Source organism: Aquarana catesbeiana, linkage group LG05 (genome assembly GCF_042186555.1).
Source record: "Aquarana catesbeiana isolate 2022-GZ linkage group LG05, ASM4218655v1, whole genome shotgun sequence".
Lineage (NCBI taxonomy): Eukaryota > Metazoa > Chordata > Amphibia > Anura > Ranidae > Aquarana > Aquarana catesbeiana.
The window spans coordinates 443,573,435-443,594,778 of record NC_133328.1 but is presented as its reverse complement, the minus strand read 5'-3'; the positions used below and the strand labels follow the sequence as shown (position 1 = coordinate 443,594,778).

The following is a 21,344-nucleotide window of genomic DNA, read 5'->3' as shown; positions in this document are numbered from 1 at the left end:
GGCATCTTACAGTATGTATATGCATTTGTTTGCTGTACAAATGTGTATGCATATGCTGCAAATATTACCTGCCAATACGTTGACATGTTTAATGTCTTTGACTGACAGTGCCAATATAGGCTATATAGCTACATTTTTTGCAAATTGGTAGCAACAATATTTTTATTTTTATTTTGAAGGTTTTTCCAATTAAAAGGGCTTGCTGTTCTGTTAACAGCTCATTAAAAAGTTGTGAAACTAGCATATATTCTTTTTCATTTCACCAGCATATTCCCTGTTCCCATAACATCAAGCTTCTATATAGAAGAATAAATAGAATGTTTCTTAACCCTCCCCATCCCCTGGTGTATAATATCTGAATACATGAATACAAGTATTTTAGGACAACTGTGGTGCAACATGTTTTATAAAGAAGTAGTAAATATATTGCATTGGATTCCACTGTTTTTTTTTGTTACAATGAGTTATAAAACATTTACACATTTGGCCAATCTATGGAAATGCAAGTATTTACAAATTCATAACAAGCAAAATATTAGCTTAGCTTTAAATAAGCTGTCACTGACCTCTGTAATTACAGACACTGAGGAGCAATTCATGTGCAACGTTCACAGCAGAAGCACTACATTTGTTCAAGTTGTTCTCTAAGGCAGTTCAGCTCACCAGACTCCTCACTCCCAGAAACCTTCCAGTGCTCCCCTTTGAGTACTCCCCTGACCATGGTCACTGCCCAACTGTCAGGTGGAATGATCCCTAGTGACATCAAATACCTTCCTCTGAGCCTAGAATGCAAGTAGCTAGGCTTTAAATATACATCTTGCAGTTAGTGTATGTATTTTATGTCACTTGCAAATGTTACCTGACAACAAGCTGACATGCTTGTCCAACTTCCAAAAGTCTTATAGTGTCTGAGACTGACAGAGTGACAGTGGCACTCCAAGCTTAGCACCTGCATTTTTGCAAAGACGTACACAATATATTGCAATGCATTCCAATTTTTTACTATTATAGAATAAACATTTGGTCAAGATTTGAAAATGTAAGTATTTACATGTTCATAAAAACAAACAATACATTACCACACTTCAAAGCAAGCTCTCATTGACCCAGGAAGCTACAAACATTGTGGAGCAATTTATGTGCAAGGTTTACAGCAGAGGAACTGAAGTAGTTAAAGTTGTCTTTTAAGTCTGTTCAGGTTATTCATACACATCTGCAAGAATTTCTTTTGGTATTTGCAGCACCGGAATTTGGTTTTATCATTCAGTAGTTTCTTATTTTAGATGGTTTATATTGTTGGGTTACTTTGTTAAGTACATATTTGCAGCACTTTTTTGGGGGATCACTGCCCAGTGGGGCATTACATTGTAATTACTTCTATGAATTTTTTTATGAATTTAATCTATGTATTATGATGATTTACTGCATTTTAAGTAATTAGGTTATAATTTTTTTACATTTATTTATTGTACCAATCCTTACACTGCATTGTCCATGCATTTTTTATTTATTATTATTATTATTATTATTATTATACAGGATTTATATAGCGCCGACAGTTTACGCAGCGCTTTACAACATTAGGGCAGACAATACAAGTACAATACAATTCAATACAGGAGGAATCAGAGGGCCCTGCTCGTTAGAGCTTACAATCTAGGAGGGAGGGTCAAGTTATACAAAAGGGTAATAGCTGTGGGGGATGAGCTAATGGAGAAAATAATGCAGTTATTAGATGGAGGCAGGATAGGCTTCTCTGAAGAGGAAAGTTTTCAGGGATCGCCTAAAAGTGGATAAATTTGGAGACAGTCTGACAGATTGGGGTAGGGAATTCCAGAGGATGGGCGAGGCTCGGGAGAAGTCCTGGAGGCGGATATGGGAGGAGGTGATGAGGGAGCTAGAGAGCAGCAGGTCTTGGGAGGAACGGAGATGGCAATTAGGTTGGTATTTTGAGACTAGGTTAGTGATGTAGCTGGGGGCAGAGTGTCACATACTGTATATATTTAAGTTAACACCACAGTTTTTATCATGAAAACTTATTTATGTGGAGACACAGCATAGTGTTGATAGCTTCTTCTTTTCAATATTTGAATATCGGGTAGCGCATAAGTGGTTTTATCTTTTCTTTTAAAAAAATTGTACTGTAATTGGATGACAGATGTACATGACAAACAATGAATCCAAGGAGGTGCATACGCACATGTCATGTGGCTGCAAAGGGCCAAAGCTCTATAATGCACAAGCCCATATCCTGAGGGACACCATCTATACAGGGGACACATGCAATACAACTTACAGAATACCTGGAGGACCCACCAAATGGGCACAATTGAGGTTGCCACTGGCTCCCATGCTGGTATGTCTGCAGAAACATCCAAGTAGAATTGTTCAAATGGTTCGGCCCAAGCATGAGTTTGGGTCGAACATTGAAGAACACCCAAATTTGCACTGCACAGTGCATTCTGCACCCTGATTGGGAAGCTTTGCTCAATCAAGGTGCAGTATAAGCTGGTTGTTAAAGAGCTGGGCCGGAAAGCCAGCTGCAACATTCTTAAAGGATGAGTCATCAGCTGTCAATGGGCTTACCCACTGATAGCTGATAAAAAAAAAAAAATTTGCCAGTAAAATAAATTGTAAAAAAAACAAAAAACTGTTTAGGGTGAAGGGCAGTGACCCTTCGGTCTGGTATGCATTTTAAGGGAAACCCCACGCCAAAATGTAAAAAAAAAAAAAAAAAAGGTGTCCCACCCAAAATCTATACCAGAGCCCCCTCCTGAACCATACCAGGCCACATGCCCTCAACATGAGGGGATGAGTGCTTTGGGGTGGGGGGCTCTGCCCCCATCCCAAAGCACCTTGTCCCTATGTTGATGGGTACAAGGGTCTCTTCCCCACAACCCTGAGCTGTGGTTGTGGGGGTCTGCGGGCAGGGGGCTTATCAGAATCTGGAAGCCCCCTTTAAGAAGGAGGCCCCCAGATCCCACCCCCTATATAAATGAGTGTGTACCCCTACCCATTCATCAAAAAAAGTGTCAAAAAGTAAGAAAAACACAGAGACAGTTTTTCAGTTTTTGACAAATCCTTTATTAAAAAATAAAAAAAACCTTGTCCTCCAATGTAAACTGATCATCAATCATGCCACACCCAGCATGAACCATTCCGTGACATCACAGGTAGACCTGCCCTTACCTACAGTGGATAAAAAAAGTCTATACACCCCTGTTAAATGTCAGGTTTTTGTGATGTAAAAAAAATAATTTCAGGTCTTTTTCCACCTTTAATGTGACCTACAAACTGTACAACTCAGTTGAACAACAAATTGAAATCTTTTAGGTGGAGGGAAGTAAAAATAAAAAACTAAAATAATATGGTTGCATAAGTGTGCACATCCTTACACTAGTACAGTACTTGGTTTGCGAGTAATGCGGTTAACGAGCGTTTCGCTAAACGAGCACTGTATTTCTAAAAATCCTAACTCAGTTTGCGAGTGTTGTCTCGCAAAACGAGCAGGATTCAGGCCAAAAGAGGTGTGCAGTGCCGCTTTTGGCCTGAGGTGGGGGGTGTGGGAGCCAAACAGTGCCGATCGTCGGCGTTCGGAAATGCCGAGGACAGTTCGGCTGACCTCGGCAAACCTCGGAAAGGCTCATGAATGGAGTCTTTCCGAGGTTTGCCGAGGTCCGCCGAAGTGTGCTCGGGCCTTTTCGGCCATTTCCAAGGCTCTCCGGCGCCCCCGCCTCTGGCCGCATGTGGTATTGCATCCCATTAAAGTCAATGTGGAACAAATTATTTTTGTTTCCATTGGCATCAATGGGAAAACTCGCTTTAATATGCGAGTACTTTGGATTACGAGCATACTGCTGGAATGGATTATACTCGTAATCCAAGGTTCCACTGTACTTTGTTGAAGCACCTTTTGATTTTATTACAGGACTCAGTCTTTTTGGGTATCAGTTTATCAGCATGGTACATCTTGACTTGGCAATATTTGCCCAATCATCTTTGCAAAAACATTCCAAATCTGTCAGATTGCAAGGGCATCTCCTGTGCACAGCCCTCTTCAGATCGCCCCACAGATTTCCAATCTGATTCAGGTCTGGGCTCTGGCTGGGCCATTCCCAAACTTTAATCTTCTCTTGGTGAAGCCATTTCTTTGGTAATTTGGATGTTTGTTTTGGGTCGTTCTAATGCTGAAAGGTGAAGTTCCCCTTCATGTTCAGCTTTCTAGCAGAAGCCTGAAGGTTTTGTGCCGATATTGACTGGTATTTGGAACTGTTCATAATTCCCTCTACCTTGACTAGGGCCCCTGTTCCAGCTAAATAAAAACAGCCCAAAAGCATGATGCTGCCACCAACATGCTTCACTGTGGGTATGGCATTCTTTTGGTGATGTGCAGTGTTTTTGCGTCAAACCTATTTTTTGGAATTATAGCCAAAAAAGTTCAATCTTGGTTTCATCAGACCATAACATATTTTCCCACATGCCTTTGGGAGACTTCAGATGTGTTTTTGCAAAATTTAGCCTAGCTTGGATGTTTTTCTTCGTAAGAAAAGGCTGCCACTCTACCCCATAGCCCAGACATATGAAGAATATGGCAGATAGTTGTCACATAGCCAGTACTTGTCAGATATTCCTGCAGCTGTTCTGTCACTGTTAAAAGCATGTTTTGTTATTTTGAAATTCCAAGACTCCAGGCACAGCAATCACTTGCAGTTGTACATTGCGATTAGCAGCATTTATGTGCGTTTTCATGCGGCTGCGTTTAGCTGTGGTGGAACATTCTTGCCATTTCTGATGTGCTTCCTGTTTTTCTTTCCTCATTGCCGCTGCTATCCGCAGGAGAAATAGTACGCTGCAATTAACTGTGATTATGTGCAGATGGCCGCACAGATGGCCGCACAGATGGCCATGCAGATGACCGCACAAAATCCCATGTAACAAAACCGTCGCTAAATGCAGTGTGGGGCCATAGGAAAGCATTGTAAGAGTTTAGATGTGGTAGATAACTTTATCTATCCGCAGCTAAAAGCTGAATTCTATCCGCCCATGTGAAAGGGTCCTTAATTTTGCTGTATGCCTTTTGGTAGCTTGCCTTACCAGTTTACTTCTTGTTTTTTTATCAATTTTGGAGGGACGTCCAGTTCTTGGTAATGTCACTGTTGTGCCATATTTTCTCCACTTGATGATGACTGTCTTCACTGTGTTCCATGGTATATCTAATACCTTGGGAATTCTTTTGTACCCTTCTCCTGACTGATACCTTTTAACAATGAGATCCATCTGATTCTTTGGAAGCTCTCTGCGGACCTTGGCTTTTGTTGTAAGATGCGACTAAGAAAAAGTCAGGAAAGACCTACTAGAACAGCTGAACTTTATTTTGGGTGAATCAGAGGCACTCTAAATGATGGCAGATGTGTACTGACTCCTATTTAACATCAGTGTGAATGTAATTGCTTAATTCTGAACACAGCTACAACCCCAGTTATAAGAGTAGGAAAAAAGGAAAAAAAAAAAGCTGCGCTAACAATAAAAGATAATGAAACCAGTAATGAACCAGTGCTGAATTAGAAATAGGGATGAGCCGAACACTCCCCTGTTTGGTTTGCACCAGAACTTGCGAACAGGCAAAAAATTTGTTCGAACACGCGAACACCGTTAAAGCCTATGGGACACGAACATGAATAATCAAAAGTGCTAATTTTAAAGGCTTATATGCAAGTTATTGTCATAAAAAATGTTTGGGGACCTGGGTCCTGCCCCAGGGGACATGGATCAATGCAAAAAAGTTTTAAAAAAGGTCTTTTTTTGGGAGCAGTGATTTTAATAATGCTTAAAGTGAAACAATAAAAGTGTAATATTCCTTTAAATTTCATACCTGGGGGGTGTCTATAGTATGCCTGTAAAGGGGCGCATGTTTCCCGTGTTTAGAACAGTCTGACAGCAAAATGACATTTCAAAGGAAAAAAAGTCATTTAAAACTACTCGCAGCTATTAATGAATTGCCGGTTCGACAATACACATAAAAGTTCATTGATGAAAACGGCATGGGAATTCCCCACAGGGGAACCCCTAACCAAAGTTTAAAAAAAAATGGCGTGGGGGTCCCCCTAAATTCCATACCAGGCCCTTCAGGTCTGGTATGGATATTAAGGGGAACCACGGACAAAATATTTTTTTTTAAATGGCATGGGGTCCCCCTCAAAATCTATACCAGACTCTTCAGGTCTGGTATGGATTTTAAGGGGAACCCCGCACTCAATTTTTTTTAAAAAACAGCGTGGGGTCCCCCCAAAAATCCATACCAGACCCTTATCCGAGCACGCAACCTGGCAGGCTGCAGGAAAAGAGGGGGGGACAAGAGAACGCCCCCCCCTCCTGAACCATACCAGGCCACATGCCCTCAACATTGGGATGGTGTTTTGGGGTAGCCCTCCCAAAACACCTTGTCCCCATGTTGATGAGGACAAGGGCCTCAACCCCACAACCCTGGCCGGTGGTTGTGGGGGTCTGCAGGCAGGGGGCTTATCAGAATCTGGAAGCCCCCTTTAACAAGGGGACCCCCAGATCCCCAGCCCTCCCCCCTGTGTGAAATGGTAAGTACCCCTACCATTTCACTAAAAAACTGTCAAAAATGTTAAAAATGACAAGAGACAGTTTTTGACAATTCCTTTATTTAAATGCTTCTTCTTTCTTCTTTCTTCTATCTTCCTTCATCTTCTTCTTCTTCTTCTGGTTCTTCTGGCACTTCTGGTTCATCCTCTGGTGTTCTCGTCAGCGGCGTCTTCTTCCCTTCTTCTCCTCGGGCCGCTCCGCATCCATGCATGGAGGGAGGCTCCCGCTCTTCTCTTCATCTTCTTCTCTTCTTCATCTTCTTCTCTTCTTCATCTTCTTCTCTGGGCCGCTCCACATCCATGCTGGCATGGAGGGAGGCTCCCGCTGTGTGACGCTGCTCCTCTTCTGATGGTTCTTAAATAACGCACGGGGACATGACGGGACTTCCCTGTAGCATTCCCGTGACGCCCCCGTGTTATTCAGTTTATTATTTGCCACATATGTGCTCACATATGTACTTATCATTATTTCTAGCGCATTTTTATTTTTAGCGCAACTTTTTTTCCTTTTTTCCTGATGTTATATGTGTGTATCTCACATTATTAGTTGCTGCTTTATTTTAGTTTAATTTTTCAATTTTTTGTTAGAGCGCGGTATTATCTCCCCTATTCCCAGTTTATAAGAGTGTGTGCACACTTATGCAACCACATTATTTATTTTTTTTATTTTTACTTCCCCTCCCTAAAAGATTTCAGTTTGTTTTTCAATTGAGTTGTACAGTTTATAGGTCACATTAACGGTGGAAAAAGTTCTGAAATTATTTATCTTTGTCCCATTTTTTTACATCACAGAAACCTGATATTTTGGTGTGTAGACTTTTTATAGCCACTGTATATAAGAAGTGGCAGAGGGCAGAGGAAGCATTCGGCCATCAATGAGTGCAGAGCGTTTTTTTTTTTCTTTTTTGGGTGCCGCGGGCGGCATGATTGATGATGGATTTACATCTAGGGATACTGTTTTTTTCACTTTTTATTAAGAGAATTGTCAAAAACTGTCTGTGTTTTATTAGTTTTTGACACTTTGGTGAATGGGTAGGGGTACTATGTAACCCATACTCATTCACATGGGGGGTGGAATCTGGGGTTGGATCTTAAAGGGGGTTTCCAGTTTCAGATAAGCCCTGTGTCTGCATACCCCCACAACCACAGCCCAGGGTTTTGGGGTAGAAACATTTGTCCCCATCAACATGGGAGCAAGGTGCGTTGGGGTGGGGGGCTCGCTCACCCCCCCCATGCTGACCTGCCAGGCTGCGTGATCGTATAAGGGTCTGGTATGGATTTTTGGGGGGACGCTGTTCTTTTCTTTCTTTTTTTAAATAGCCGGGTGCCGGCAATTGCAACCGCAAGTCAATTTCAATGTGATTTGACTTTTTTTTTACTTTAAAAATTTCATTTTTGCTGCAGCATATTCTATGCATGCTACAGATGTACTGCTTTACAGGCAGACTAAGGGGGCCCCCCAGGCACTACATTTAAAGGAATTTTTGTATTTTTATTGTTGCACTTTAGGCATCATTAAAATCACTGTTCCTGAAAAAAACAATAATTAGAAAAAAAAATGTCCCCCAGGGCAGTACCCAGACCCCCATACCCATTTTTATGGCCAATTACTTGCAAGTTACTTGTAAGCCTTCAAAATGGGCACTTTTGATTTTTCCTGTTCGGCTCCCATAGACTTCAATGGGGTTCGCCGTTCGGGTCAGAACTTTTTCCCTGTTTCTGCTGCGAACCAAACAGGGGGTTATTTGGACCATTTCTACATCCAAGTTGGTGGCCGCAGCTCTGAATCTGGCTTTCAGCTCTCTGCACCAGTCAGACACAAGTGAATCTTCTGACTCAGGGTGAGACCATAAGAAGAGACTCTCCCAGCTAGACCAGACACAAGAGGACACATTAATATCCTAACATGCTGCTTTAATGCAGAGCCATGACTTTAGAAGCAGCTCTTCCTCCAGAAAGCCCTAACCACCCTGAAAGTCAGGACACATTTTCCAAAACGTCAGATCATTGGGATCAAAGCTTGGTTTTAAAGTCTGAAGGTTTTTCACCTTCATACATTCTATGCACCCCCCAATCCTTACCTGAGCTCCCTCTGATCCATGCTTTTTCAGCCTTTTCAGAGGGAGAATCTCTACCAATCCAGATGGACATCATATCCAAGGAATGTAATCCCATGACTTCCGAATCTGCATGCTCACACTGATCTTCCCATTCAACATTGAGACCAATCTCTCCAACTTGGCAGTTTACTTGGCCTAAAAAAGTACCCAACAGACCTCTCATTTGAAGATAAAGACTTCCGATACTATTTGATTAATTATTCTCAGGTTACTCTGTTATCCAAAGCTATTATTGTGGCTTGGTGTTCACTTTTGTTATACTGGGGAAGGTACCTTGTTAATATTTACAGATTCACTTTATTATGGATGCGTTGGCTTCCAATGTTCTATAGGCTGTAAATACTAATTGTGGCTAATGTAGTGTTACCTCACCTAGTCTCACATTGTGGGCTAGTTGATTCCTAACATCAACAGTTCTGATAGACAATTTAAAAAAATGCTATATCCCTTTCGGTATATACTCTGAGACAATTTAAGGTTTTGTCAAGTCTTGAGGTGCGTACAGACCAGATGCCATGGTTGTATACCCTCACTTGAATCAGCCACTTGGGACATCCCCCAATGCCTCATTCAAAAGACATATTGACTTTACTGTTTACAAGTGTTTGATTTACAGAGAGAATAATTTTTCATTGACGTCTTATCTATCTTGCCTACTTTGGTCACGAATGGTAATATTTACTCTTTTTGTTCATGTGCCCTACCCTCTGATCAGATATTGCTAATACTGCATTAAGGTCATTATACACAGTGTTTAAACTCTCCTGTAAGGCTCTATTTCCACTACTGCGAGTTGTTGTGCGACTTGTCGCATGACAAGTCAAAACTCATGTATTTCAATGGTCCCCATTCTAATTGGTGTGACTCAAGTCGCAGCGACTCCAAAAAAGGTTTTTGCACTACTTTGTTCTGACTTCGGTGCGACTTGTTCTCATATGGTTCTCACCGGTCGCATGACATCGCATCAAAAATCGCATTGCAAAGTTGCACTGTAAATTGCATGACTTTGGGGTCGCAATAGTGGAAACCTAGCTTAAAGAGTTGCAAATCATTTCAGCAATACCGCTGCTAAGCAGCAGAGATACTTCTCTTACAGGAGACTCCTGCCTCATTTCAGTATTCATTTTTGTACAAACACTATCCCACCTTTTTCTTAGACAATGCTTCAGATAAGAATAAGGGGGTAGCAAAAAACTTTGTCATAAACATTTCATTTAAACTAGTTCATATGATAAAAGATCCCAAGGGATGCTATATACTGTTAACAGGTCATATTGAAGGCCTCCTGGAAGGCACAATTATTTGTGGAGGGGACCCTAATTTCTCAATATGAGCACAGATTAATCTAATCTGAATATAACTTAAACAAATACCTAAGGTGGGTATGACATTGGCTAAACTATACTGCCCCGTACACAAGGTCGGATTTTCAGACGGAAAATGTGTGATAGGACCTTGTTGTCGGAAATTCCGACCGTGTGTAGGCTCCATCACACATTTTCCATCGTATTTTCCGACACACAAAGTTTGAGAGCAGGATATAAAATTTTCCGACAACTAAATCCGTTGTCGGAAATTCTGATCGTATGTACACAAATCCGACGGACAAAGTGCCATGCATGCTCAGAATAAATAAAGAGATGAAAGCTATTGGCCACTGCCCCGTTTATAGTCCTGACATACGTGTTTTACGTCACCGCGTTTAGAACGATTGGATTTTCCAACAACTTTGTGTGACCGTGTGTATGCAAGACAAGTTTGAGCCAACATCCGTCGGAAAAAATCCTAGGATTTTGTTGTCGGAATGTCCGATCAATGTCCGACCGTGTGTACGGGGCATACCACTCATAGATCACAGATTTATTTATTCAACCTTAAAGTGGTAATAAAGCCTTACATAAGCCCACTGAAGTGATGAAGCAAATCCTCCTACATAAGCTGTACCTGTTTGTCTTCAGCCCTTTCTCCTCACCAGCCTCCTCAAGTACACAGATCAAAGAATATTTATCAGATTCCAGATGGCAGATGGTGGGGATCTGACATCACACACTGCACAGTACAAGGCAAAGTACTAAGTGTAATCTGAAACCTGTGTTGATGGCATGGACATTCCCCTGTACACTCTCATAGGGAAACATGCACAGCTGAGGCTGTCAATCACCTTTTTTATACTGGGGGCGGGGCCATCTCCAAGGATTGCATTGGGAAAAACAGAAATGACTCATGCATATAGCAAGGAAGGAGACGGGAATCACCCAAGTGCTATAGATTGAGCAAGTACACACTATATGGGGATATACTGTACTTTGTTAATTTCTTTATTTCAGTTTTAGTTTTCTCAGTTACTTCGACTAAAATTGTCGGATCACTCTTAGTGACAGTGACTTGGCTAGATATCCACAGCAATCTAAGAACATAATAATGGTGCTTCAATTAATTATTGCTAAATGATATTGTGCTATGTGAACTTTAAACACATTTAGAAACTTATTTCCACCATGATGATTCTACCTCTTCCTTCCCAATAAATCTGTGGGCTACATACAAAACCACTGTTCAGGGGAATTTAATAGTACTGAGGGTAGGGCATCCACATTGTTTACATACTGTATCATACTGTTAGATTGTAAATTACAATCTTTACTGCAGGCACAAAAATGCCAACCTGAATATATTGTTTGCAAGAAGTTTATCCCCTTCATGACCAGGCCGTTTTTTGACACTGTTTGGGGACCAATGACACGAATACAGCGATCAGTGCTAAAAATATGCACTGTCTTTGTGCTAATGACACTGGCTGGGAAGGGGTTAAACATCAGGGGCGATCAGAGGGTTAACTGTGTGCCTAACCAGAGTTTGTGCACTGTGTGGGAGGTGCCTTTACTAGGGAAAGGCATTGATCCATGTTCCTGCTTTGCATGCACGCCCCAGAAGTGTCAAATCACATACTAGGTATGTAATCCAGTGCAGAGCGGCCTCCCTGCCGCAGTATATGTGCCGTGGGCGGTCGTAAAGGGGTTAACCACTTCAAAACCAGGCCAATTCTGACAATTCTCATGCACATGTAGAAATCTGCATTTTTTACTTAGAACCCCCCAAACATTTTATATATATATATATATATACAGTATATATATTTAAGCAGAGGTCCTGAAGAATAAAATGGTTGCTGCATTTTTCATGTCACACGATATTTGCGCACATTTTCAGTAAAAAATACACTTGGTTTTTAGTGAACACAAGCACAATATAAAACCCAATTTTTTGGTAAAATATAAAAGATGATGTTATGTTGAGTAAATAGATAAAAAAGCATGAGATCAAACCGAGATTGGTTTGATCAGATGTTTGATCAGATGTTTTACATGCCAGTAACGGCTTGTAAAAAAACAAGCCCAAACCGGAAGTGACAAAGTCCTCATCACTTCTGGTTTATGATGTCACAGAGGGGAAGGAACAACAGAAATTCTTTTCAAGCTGTGTACAGAGATGGGAGAGATGTGAGAGCCTGGTAAAGACAGGGCAGGAGGGAGGCCTCCTTTTGCCGCCTGTAAAGGTAATTGAGCGGCTTTATAGCCGCTTTGGATCACTTTTACATTGTGGGCTGCTGAAAAAAACAGTAACAAGGCTGTGGTTGTAGCTTTAACCATAATCCTGGTATACCCACCTTACTATGAGGACACATATATATATATATATATATATATATATATATATATATATATATATATATATATATATATATATATATATATATATATATATATACAGTGGGGACCCCCTTAAATTTTTCACTCTTTGTTATATTGCAGCCATTTGCTAAAATCATTTAAGTTCATTTATTTCCTCATTAATGTACACACAGCAACCCATATTGACAGAAAAATACAGAATTGTTGACATTTTTGCAGATTTATTAAAAAAGAAAAACTGAAATATCACATGGTCCTAAGTATTTAGACCCTTTGCTGTGACACTCATATATTTAACTCAGGTGCTGTCCATTTCTTCTGATCATCCTAGAGATGGTTCTACACATCCTTTTGAGTCCAGCTGTGTTTGATTATACTGATTGGGCTTGATTAGGAAAGCCACACACCTGTCTATATAAGACTTTATGGCTCAGAGTGCATGTCAGAGCAAATGAGAATCATGAGGTTAAAGGAACTGCCTGAAGAGCTCAGAGACAGAATTGTGGAAAGGCACAGATCTGGCCAAGGTTACAAAAAAATTCTGCTGCACTTAAGGTTCCTAAGAGCACAGTGGCCTCCATAATCCTTAAATGGAAGACATTTGGGATGGCCAGAACCCTTCCTAGAGCTGGCTGTCTGGCCAAACTGAGCTATCGGGGGAGAAGATCCTTGGTGAGAGAGGTAAAGAAAAACCCAAAGATCACTGTGGCTGAGCTACTGAGATGCAGTCAGGAGATGGGAGAAAATTGTAGAAAGTCAACCATCACTGCAGCCCTCCTCCAGTCAGGGCTTTATGGCAGAGTGGCCCGACGGAAGCCTCTCCTCAGTGCAAGACACATGAAAGCCCGCATGGAGTTTGCTAAAAAAACACCTGAAGGACTCCAAGATGGTGAGAAATAAGATTCTTTAGTCTGATGAGACCAAGATCGAATTTTTTGGTCTGAATTCTAAGCGGTATGTGTGGAGAAAACCAGGCACTGCTCATCACCTGTCTAATACAGTCCCAACAGTGAAGCATGGTGGTGGCAGCATCATGCTGTGGGGGTGTTTTTCAGCTACAGGTACAGGATGACTGGTTGCAATTGAGGGAAAGAGGAAGCTGCCAAGTGTAGGGATGTCCTGGACGAAAACCTTCTCCAGAGTGCTCAGGACCTCAGACTGGGCCGAAGGTTTACCTTCCAAGACAATGACCCTAAGCACACAGCTAAAATAACAAAGGAGTGGCTTCACAACAACTCAGTGACTGTTCTTGAATGGCCCAGCCAGAGCCCTGACTTAAACCCAATTGAGCATCTCTGGAGAGACCTACAAATGGCTGTCCACCAACGTTTACCATTCAACCTGAGAGAACTGGAGAGGATCTGCAAGGAAGAATGGCAGAGGATCCCCAAATCCAGGTGTGAAAAACTTGTTGCATCTTTCCCAAAAAGACTCATGGCTGTATTAGATCAAAAGGGTGCTTCTGCTAAATACTGAGCAAAGGGTCTGAATACTTAGGACCATGTGATATTTCAGTTTTTCTTTTTTAATAAATCTGTAAATTGTCAACAATTCTGTGTTTTTCTGTCAATATGGGGTGCTGTGTGTACATTAATGAGGAAAAAAATTGAACTTAAATGATTTTAGCAAATGGCTGCAATATAACAAAGAGTGAAAAATTTAAGGGTGTCTGAATACTTTCTGTCCCCACTGTATATATATATATATATATATATATATATATATATATATATATATATATATATATGTAGCAGTATTGAAGTGGTTAAGGAAGGATGCATGACTGCCTTTCAATTTAGCCTTACCAAAAAAAGCATTTAGTGGAACAACCATAAATTTTACTCCCCGAAAGATAAAACTGGGACCATTAAGGGAAAAAACTCTCACCTAAATTCCGTTATTCTTCTATTCCAGAACTTCACATCACAGATCTTACATCAAAATCCCAAGGTGTTTTTCCAGAATTTGTTTTTTTGGCCTTTTATAGTTCTTATGCTGACATTCACGGTGATAACACACATTTGTGGCGCAATCACCATTTACACATGCATGCAAGACCAACATGCGCGTTTGCATTTGCAAGGGAAAGGGAACACTTTAATTTTTTTTTTATTTGACTTGATTATTTGATTATTTTTTACACTGTCCCTTTATTCATTTATTTTTGTGATCAACTTTATTGCTATTACAAGGGATGAACAAGGGCTAAAGAATTGGAAGATTGGAATACTTGTTTTTACTGCTTTTCAGGGGTATCATTAGAAAGATTCCCCCTCCCCTCCCCACTTATTGGTTTCAAAATCAATGAGTGAGGCTAAATCTCACCACACTTGTTACAATCTGATTGCACAATCTCCATTAAATATTCCAACAAGTATGCAATGGCCTGCCTGATTGTATACAGATTGATTGAATAGCTTAGGTAGGTCCTTATATTACATTTTGATAGATCTAAAGTTGGTTGTATAGGGATTGTATGTGTTGTTCAACCTCAATGTGGTATTTTTTATCCTCATATATGTTTGTGTCCATAAATATTTCAAGAAATGTAACTAATAGGGCCTTTTGGCAGGAACCTCCCTGCCCAATCACTCCCCTGCAGACCTGTGGAAGTAATGCTTACCCAATTACATCAACCCTGCAAGGGTTGATGTACCATAAGTAAATAACATACAAATAATTTTTATATATTGTTTTTAAGGTAATTGACTATATTTTCAAAAACTGTACTCAAGCAGGTAGTTTAATGGACAAATTAAGTTATAACTTCAAACCAGTAATTCCACAGTAAATAATTATTATGTTATAACATATAGCATAATAATATATGATTTAGCTTGATTAACCACTTCGGTCCCTGAAGATTTGGCTGCTGAATGACCAGGCCATTTTTTGCGATACAGCACTGCGTCAATTTAACAGACAATTGCGTGGTCGTGCGACGCTGCACCCAAACAAAATTGACATCCCTTTTCTCCCACAAATAGAGCTTTATTTTGGTGGTATTTGATCATCTCTATGTTTTTTATTTTTTGCGCTATAAACAAAAAAAGAGCAACAATTTTGAAAAAAACACAATATTTTGTACTTTTTGCTATAATAAATATCCCCATTTTTTTTTTAAAAAGCAAATTTTTCTCATTTTAGGCGATATGTATTCTTCTACATATTTTTGGTAAAAAAAAATCACAATAAGCGTATATTGATTGGTTTGCACAAACGGTATAGCGTCTACAAAATAGGGGATAGATTTATAGCAAATTTATTATTATTATTATTTTTTTTTACTAGTAATGGCGGTGATCTGCAATTTTTATCAGGACTGCGACATTATGGTGGACACATCGGACACTTTTGACACATTTTTTGGACCAATGACATTTATACAGTGATCAGTGCTATAAAAATGCACTGATTTCTGTAAAAATGGCAGGGAAGGGGTTAACACTAGGGGGTGATCAAGGGGTTAAATGTGTTCCCTAGTGTGTGTTCTAACTGAAGAGGGGATAGGACTGTCTAAGGGAGATGACAGATCGATGTCCATACTTTGTATGAACACACGATCTGTCTCTTCTCCCCTCAGAGAACAAGGATCTGTGTGTTTACACACAGTTTCCGGTTCTAGCTGTGTCACGAGCGATCGTGGAGGCCAAGCGGTCATCGTGCCCACCGGGCACTCGCATCAGCTCGGGGGGTGAGTAGCGGGCATGCACGTGCCCCTAGTGGCCATAACGTTTCGCCCAGCCATGTCATTCTGCTGCAGTAAAACTGCGGTGGCTGGTCGGCAAGTGGTTAAAACAGTACCTTTTCAGTGGGCAACAGATTCTCCCTATTAACTGTGTGAGAAAAACATAGGATTATGGGTAAATCTTATATAAATAAACCCATTTTTTTCCCTTCTAGTTAAGAGGGCTGGGCTGGAAGAGAGCATGTGTCTTTAGACACATGCCCCCTTCTATGACAATGCACTTAGAGGACAGCCTCCACTGCAGCATTTTTATTGGACAGCTTGTTCCAATGGTGCTTTACCATTGGTCCAAGGCTCCAAGCTGTCCGTTAAGCTCAGTGCCTCTGACAAGAAGTGACAGGCACTATGAGGTCATCCTCTCAGTGTGCTGCAAACAGAGTGTCCCAGCTTGTATTTAAACTGGCCGCTTTGTATGTAGGTTCTAAAAGGAGCCCCTTGAAATTTTGACCAATGGTGGGGTAGGACTTCAGCTACCTACTCCCCAAATTTGGTGTCTCTGTGATCCTGGATCATGGAGCTATGACCCTAGAAGTTTGATATATTTTTTTTTTTTTTTGGTATTTTTTTTTCTTTTTTGTTCTGCCTCACCTGCCTTCCCTGACTGCATGTCCCTGCTATAGCCTGACCCTCTACAGACACAATCATCTAAAAGCTGTGCACTGCTATCTCATTCTGCCCAGACATTCACAGAGCTTTAATAATCAGAAACAGCAGTCTGATACACAGGGGTTGATTTACTAAAACTGTAGAGTTCAAAATCTGGTATATCTCTACAAAAAAGCCAATCAGGTTTCTTGTCAAAACCTAATTGAACACGCTGAAGTTAAAAGCTATTGTTAGCATGCACAGCTGCACCAGATTTTTCATTCTCCAGTTTTAGTAAATCAACTCTTCTGCAACATGTATGGTGAACCTAATGCCTCGTACACACATGATCAGATTGTTGGCCAACAAAACCGTGGAATTTGTCAGAAGGGCGTTGGCTCAAACTTGTCTTGAATATACACAGTCACACAAATGTTAGCCAACAATTACGAACATAGTGAGGTACTAGACATACTACGTGGTTTTTCAGCTCTTTTGTGCAACCCTTTGGGCTCCTTCTGCTAATTTTGTGTTAGTAGAAATTTGGTGAGTGTTGATTCGCACTTTTCGCGCTTTTCATTTAGCGCTTTTCAGTTTGCACTCTTCATTTCATGCTTTTCAGTTTGTTTCTAAATGGTCATTCACCAACCAGCCATGTTGCAGAATTGGAGGAGATAACGTGTTATTTATTATTGGCCTTGAAGTTATGGCTTTAACATTTTTTTTTGGTTGAATAATGATCTGATTTGGTATATTTTCTATATTTTTGGATGCATAGAATGCACTTTTTGGTTAAGTTCTATTGGCAGGTAGCATATCTAATTGTATTTTTTTTTTATTTTTTTAATGCACAATTAAAAAAAATTGTGGAGAGTAATACTTGGCTATGTGTTTTACTTCAAATGACAGTTTGGGAGTAGGCAGTTACATTTTAAAAAATACAATGTAAAATTGACAAGGGACACCAACATAGTTATATCTTTATTCTTAAAAACTATGGGATAATGGTGTTGTGGTAACTTGCACAAATAAAAAAAAGAACAAAAAACATAATAATATTATTCTTGATATCACTAGAAAAAAAAAGCCTTCGAAGATTTGTTTGCAATAAATCCATCAGTATCACCAGCAAAGCAGCGTCATTATTATCCCATTAAAGAAGAAGAGAATTGTGCTCTGCATTTGGAGATTTCATAATTTGCCACGTCACAAATGTTCATTCTCCATTACAAACGCTAGTTTACAAGACCGACCGCTTCTGCTTCTGAGCATATGTGTTTGTACTTTGGACTTTTGTCCGACGGACTTGTGTACACACGATCGAAAAGTCTGACAACACATATTTGTTGGCGGAAAATTTGAAAACATGCTAGCCAACATTTGTTGGCGGAAAGTCCGACAACAATTGTCTGATGGAGCATACACACGGTCGGATTGTCTGCCAACAACCTCACATCTAACATTTCCCATCAGAAAGTCCGATCGTGTGTACGAGCCTTAAGTCTGCAACAGAGACACAAAGAGCAAAATAAATTTGAGGTTCAAGCCTTCCATAAGTTTCCTAAATCAAAGATTTGTTTATTTGTGTCTGTGTCTCTGTTGCAGACATTGCCTCACTTCCTGTCTGATGAGACCACTGCCACCAGAACAGTACGTTAGGGGAAATCTCTCTAACTAAATCCAATAATTATTATTATTATTATTATTATTATTAATAATAGTAGTAGTAGTAGTAGTAGTAGTAGTAGTAGTAGTAGTAGTAGTAGCAGTAGTAGCGGTAGTAGTAGCTTTAATAGAAATAGTAGAAGTAGTGTTTTGGATTGTACTGTGAGTAAAAAACAGAAACATATTTGGATCAACTGTGGATATCTGGGTTAGCTGTGGGTTTGGGGTTTTGTGGCCAAGGGTTTTGTTTATTTTTGTCCATAAGTTAAACTATATGGACATGTGTCCTATTTCAACCTAACTATGAAACTATGTATATAGATCATGTTAGCAACATTAGACTTTGCATATAGAATTCTATTATATTCAGTTAATGATCTTAACATGAACATTTATTCAATTCAATCATAGCATGGAAAAATTGTATTAATAATTCTAATGGAAAAATGGACAATAGCATATTCATCAATTTTGTAAATTACATGTTTGGCAAAACACAATTATGTCACACAAAAAAATGTACTCATGACAATTGAAGTTTAAATTTACTCTCATAATAATTGCAGTTGTTATAAATCAAAATATCAGATAGCCATGAAGCTTAACAATACATTTACTTTAAGGAATGGTATATATTTTCAAAAACTTTGTGTTAAGGTTTTGTATTGAACATATACTGTATTATCATAAGAATATATACATATTGTTTAAAGTCTGACTGTAAATTAAAGTAAGTGTTTGTATAATGAGAAAAACAATGTATCGCGTAGCTGTTTCTAATTGATAACTAACAGTTCAGTTCAACATTCATGTAAGGGTAACTGGCAATTAGGAAGACAATCACAGAATTTATTTGTGGAAGTGAACAGACTTTAAATAATATTCTATATTGACAAACCTTATTTATTACACTTGTTTAAATAACTGTTTTCCTATTCAGCATTAATCAGTTTATGTAAGTATGAATTATAAATGTATTTACAAAAAAGTATACTGCTAATGTGACAACTTAATATAATATGAAGTGATAGCAAATTATTACTACTGCAAGTATCGACATACAGCATAAACTTAAATGTAACACATTGTTGTTAGATAAGCCTAATAATTCTATATAAAGATGCACATGTTAGATTTGTAGTTTATAGTGTTTGAAGGAATATAATAGTATTGCATACTTACACATTTTTAGTCTGTAGATGTTTAATTAAAATCCACATCCTCCATGCTCCTTCCAGTAAAAAGCTCTAGTGTTCTGTTTAACAAAACTCCCAGTACTTTACTGCTTACTATTTTGGGTGTACTGGGTGGTAAACATGGAACACAAGGACTTTTGTGTTTAACATAATAAGCTTTTCTGATGTTCATTCAGCTCATTAGATTGAAATGCAGAAGGCTTCTGCAAGCAAAGTTCAAGCTTAAAAAGAAGACTTTGCTTGTGTGTTAGGCATGTTTGCATGTTGTGAACTGAATGACACTGTCCTCTATTTGACTTTTGTCGCAAAACTACTTGTCTTGCTTTGTGGCATCTCAAAAGAGAACAAACCCAGCACTGCTTGCTGTAATTAAGATGAGTACATTATATAAAGTTACAGTATATTATTGTAGGAAATATAAATAATCTACTGTAAATTTGATTAGAAAAGTACAGAGCTGTATTATCTGCATTATTATCTGCATTAAAAAGTATAATTTCTTTTCAAAGTAATTGTGAAGTGCCATGCACTTTCTCAGGACTGCTGAGACACAAATTTACTGAAAGTCTAGCACTCATTGCCACTGTCTAATTTTCTCATTTTAGGACTACTCCTTCAAAGCACAGTAGAACCTAAATTTTAAAATGACTTGAGACATAACACTGTGTTGTACAGCATCTGTTCTGTATAGACCTTATAAGGGATTGATAGAACACAAACAGGGATGAGCTGAACACCCCCCTGTTCGGTTCGCACCAGAACATGCGAACAGGAAAAAAGTTCGTTCGAACACGCGAACACCGTTAAAGTCTATGGGACACGAACATGAATAATCAAAAGTGCTAATTTTAAAGGCTAATATGCAAGTTATTGTCATAAAAAGTGTTTGGGGACCTGGGTCCTGCCCCAGGGGACATGGATCAATGCAAAAAAAAGTTTTAAAAACGTCAGTTTTTTCAGGAGCAGTGATTTTAATAATGCTTAAAGTCAAACAATAAAAGTGTAATATCCCTTTAAATTTTGTACCTGGGGGGTGTCTATAGTATGCCTGTAAAGGGGCGCATGTTTCCTGTGTTTAGAACAGTCTGACAGCAAAATGACATTTTGAAGGAAAAAACTCATTTAAAACTACCCGCGGCTATTGCATTGCCGACAATACACATAGAAGTTCATTGATAAAAACGGCATGGGAATTCCCCAAAGGGGAACCCCGAACCAAAATAAAAAAAAATGACGTGGGAGTCCCCCTAAATTCCATACCAGGCCCTTCAGGTCTGGTATGGATATTAAGGGGAACCCCGGCCAAAATTTAAAAAAAAATGACGTGGGGTTCCCCCTAAATTCCATACCAGACCCTTCAGGTCTGGTATGTATTTTAAGGGGAACCCCGCGCCAAAAAAAAAAAAAAAGGCGTGGGGTCCCCCCAAAAATCCATACCAGACCCTTATCCGAGCACGCAACCTGGCAGGCCGCAGGAAAAGAGGGGGGGACGAGAGTGCGGCCCCCCTCCTGAACCGTACCAGGCCACATGCCCTCAACATTGGGAGGGTGCTTTGGGGTAGTCCCCCAAAACACCTTGTCCCCATGTTGATGAGGACAAGGGCCTCATCCCCACAACCCTGGCCGGTGGTTGTGGGGGTCTGCGGGTGGGGGGCTTATCGGAATCTGGAAGCCCCCTTTAACAAGGGGACCCCCAGATCCCGGCCCCCCCCTGTGTGAAATGGTAAGGG

General features: G+C 39.8%; 1 protein-coding gene across 1 annotated transcript in view; it reads right to left on the bottom strand.

The window, feature by feature from the left end:
- The window catches only part of LOC141145030 (cadherin-19-like), a 258,346-nt gene extending 238,568 nt beyond the window's left edge, over window positions 1-19,778 (bottom strand). The window contains exon 1 of the mRNA XM_073631275.1: window positions 19,601-19,778. The gene's annotated coding sequence lies outside the window, so the exon portion shown is untranslated. The remainder of the gene's footprint in view (window positions 1-19,600) is intronic.
- Window positions 19,779-21,344: the final 1,566 nt, after the last annotated feature.